We start from the raw sequence: 3,808 nt of genomic DNA on the forward strand, positions 1-3,808 counted from the left end.
AAATCAAAGTACCGACTCATCTATTAGTCTACACCGATTAATCCACCCACTGAGAGGTATTTTTAAATGTTGGTTGTTTAAGTAATTTCGTTTTATTTCTAATTAATCTTTAATTGTTGTTGTTACAATTAAATTGCAATTACATTTATTCAATTCACCCAGTGAGAGGTATTTTTAAATGTTGGTTGTTGATGTAATTTCATTTTCTTTGTAATTCCACTTAAATTGCAGTAGTTACTATCAAATTGCAATTACATTTATGCAATTTCCGTTTATGCCAATTTTATTATCTTTACTAATGAAGTTATTGAACACATAATTACAGTAATCAATTTATTTATTTTTAATCTTTACTTGTAAATGTTTCTCATTTTTTTCTTGTTTTGTTTGTTTATGTATTTTTATGTTTGATTTATGTTTGATTTTATGACATTGAGCCTTTGTCTTAACCTAATTTTTTTGGTTATGTGTTTTTATGTAATTATGTATGCTTTTTGTTTGGATTTTATGATATTAAGTTTTTGTCTTAAGTTGATGCCTAAAAGTCAAAATTAAGCATATGGTTACCTTGCTTAATATCATATGGATTGAATGCTTAATATCAAAATTAAGCAATAATTTTTGTTTGAATTCTATGATATTTAGCATCTTGTTGAAGTCTTTTTTTTCTCTTACCTAATAAAAAATATTTCTTGATTTTCGGTGCCTCCATGCATCTCATGCACTTGTTGTAGACTTCATTTGTCCAAACCAAATTTGTTACTTTTTGGAAACTTTCTTCATTTCTCTAAACAAAATTTGTTAGAATCAAATTTTTACTTTTTGTTGCATTTATTACAACACTATATTTTTTTTTGTTTTATATGTGTAGGTGGGCCATAATCTTGATAAATTTTATTTATATGTTTTGTTATGTTTTGTGAAATTAAGTTTTTTGTTTCCATGATTTTTTTCTTATTTTTTAGGTGATTGTGGTTTCAATTATAGCTCTATGGCTGAAACAGACCATGCTACAACTAAAAATAAGTCATTTGTAAGTTAAGGAAATATTGACACAGAAAGAGAAAGTGATTAGGGCATTGCTATTGAAGCCATTGGTAATTCTACTCAACCCATTGATAGTACTAATCAAACTCTAGAACCTTCACTAACACGAGGGAGAGGGAAAAAAGGCCTATTTCGGTAGTGGGGAATGATTTTCAAAAACTTTAAAAAGATGGGATTGACTTGGCTAGATGTAACAATTCTAAAGTTGAATTGAAAGCACCCAAAAAGAATCAACCCCCCCCTTGCACACTCCTACCAGAAAAAAATCTAGGCATTAGGCAAAAGTTATTTTCCTTTACACAAAAAAAGTAGTGGAACTACAAATCTGTCAACTTGTATGTTTGATCAAGAAAGACTTAGGGCTAGTATCACTAAATGGGTTGTATTAGAGGAACAACCATTATTTACTGTTGAAATTCCACACTTTAAGAATATGATAGAGGAGGCAAACCCTTTGTATCAACCCATTTCTTGTACCACTTTGAAAAGGGACCTCTTGAAGATGTACAATAGTGAGAAGGCAAAACTTCTAAATAAGTCAAATAAGCTATCTAGTAGAGTGGCCATCACAATTAACATATGGACTTCAGTGCAAAAGAAAGGGTACTTGACCATTACTGCACACTACATTGATGACTCTTGGAAGTTACAAAAGCGCATATTGAGGTATGACTTAGACTTATATCTATATTTTTTATTATGTTATTAGCAAATTGTATATCTTATATTATGTTTATACTAGCATTGATAAGATCCTTTTTACTTTTTCATTAGGTTTGTTTATATTCTTTATCCACATGCGAAAGATTTGTTGTGTGAAGCTCTGTTGGATTCTTTTTTGGAATGGAATAAAGAAAAAAAGTTGTCTTGTATTATTGTAGACAACAGTTCCACTAATGATGCTTAAATAGCATTACTTAGGGAATAACTTTTTCACCCAGTTTTGCTTGATGGAGAATTTTTGTATGTTCGATATGCTGCCCACATTTTAAACATAGTTGTTCAAGAAGGTCTTGGACAACTAAAAAAAACAATAGAGTTTTTGATAGGTTGGATTTTGTATTGGATTGCAAACCCTCAAAGACTTGAAAATTTTGAAGAAATGTCTTGACAATTGAGAGTTTCTTGCAAAAAGAAGTTGATTTTGGATTGTAAAACCTGATGGAACTCCACCTATAAAAGATGCTTCAAGTGGTTTAGGAATACAAAGATGTATTTGTATGTTTGAGACAATGTAAATATTAAACAAGGAATTTCCAACTAAAGAAGAGTAGAGAATGTCAAATGAAATATGTTTTATATGGGTGGTTTTTTGTGAGGTCACTGAGTTATTCTCATGCGTTAAATACCCCAAATTGATCATTTTCTTTGCAAAAATGTGTAATATTAAGTTATCTTGAAGTAGGTGGAGTGAGTCCATGGATCAAACTGCTTCTTTGATGGCAAAAACAATGCTTACTAAATTTGACAAGTATTGGAAGAATTACTCTTTAATTTTGGCCATTGGAGTTGTGCTAGATCTGTGGTATAAATTGGACATAATTGGGTTTTACTACCAAAAGTTGTACATGGATGAAAGGGAAGAAGTCTGTAAAGTTCATGAATGTCTATATATGATCTTAATGGAATATCAGAAGAAAAAAAGGAACACCTAATGTAGAGATGAATGCATCTTCCACAAGCTTGAATCTTGTTAGAGATTGCAGTCTATCAGAATTTAAATCATATATTAAGGAAAACATGAGTGAACAAATATTAAGATTTGAATTAGATTTCTACTTGGATGAGCCCTTAAATCCTAGGAGTTCAGATTTTAATACTTTGATGTGGTGGAAGACTGATGGTTAGAAATATCCAACATTGTCATTGATTGCAAGAGATATATTAGTTGTTCCTATTTTTACAGTTTCATCCGAATCAACTTTCAACATAGGAGGTATAGTGATTAGTGCTTATCTTAGTAATCTACTATAAAGCCTTTGATGTTTGTGCAAGATTGGGTTGGAGCCGAATTCAGTAGGAAACTAAATTCTGTATTTATTGCTTTACCTAATAGTTATTTGTTTCTTTAAAATACCAATTATATGTATTTATTTTTTGAAATTTTTTGTATTCCTACTTTTATATTGGCTGAGTTATAAGGTGATGATGATGAAAATTGATTTGGTTTTTTTGATAAGATATTTTTAATTTTAATTAATTAATTTTAAATGTTGGTAATTGGTTGACTTTTTTTTTGGAAAAACTTGTTTCTTTTCTGAGAGGAGCTATTCAGAAATTGACCAAGTTATGATATTTTATTATGAGTTCCACTATTATTATGAGTTGTTTATGAGTTGTGAGGTGAAGATATTTTGTAGTGTAATATGTAAACAATTCAATAGTTTGATATTGTTGACTTGTTATGGTATTTCAAGGAGTATTGAGACTTTAGTTTGATATTGACTTGGTGTGTTGTACTTGATATTTTAATCCAAGTAGAATGATACAATGTGATGGATGTTTAATGATTCTTTTGAAATGTTAGGTTTATTTTTAGGTATATAAATTTAATTTGAACAGGTTATAGGTGTATATTGTCTATTGATAAAATTCTAGTTGTTACTTTTGTATTTGTAATTTTTTTATAATTCTTACAAGTTTATAATTTTTTTATGAATTATGTAAGGGAAGTATTTGAATAATGAGTTTGTATTTCGTAACATATTGGTTATTTGTTATACTTTTTTCATTTTAGGTATACATGTCAATTTTTTCTCAT

General features: G+C 29.1%; 1 pseudogene; it reads left to right on the forward strand.

Moving 5' to 3' along the window:
• The first annotated feature begins 1,480 nt into the window (after nucleotides 1–1,480).
• On the forward strand, nucleotides 1,481–3,021 carry LOC137943760 (zinc finger BED domain-containing protein RICESLEEPER 1-like; annotated as a pseudogene).
• Nucleotides 3,022–3,808: the final 787 nt, after the last annotated feature.

Source organism: Aristolochia californica, unplaced genomic scaffold, assembly GCF_029961685.1.
Source record: "Aristolochia californica isolate CCGP_79_NKW_82.1479 unplaced genomic scaffold, dmAriCali1.0.hap1 SCAF_11, whole genome shotgun sequence".
NCBI classification, from domain to species: Eukaryota; Viridiplantae; Streptophyta; class Magnoliopsida; order Piperales; family Aristolochiaceae; genus Aristolochia; species Aristolochia californica.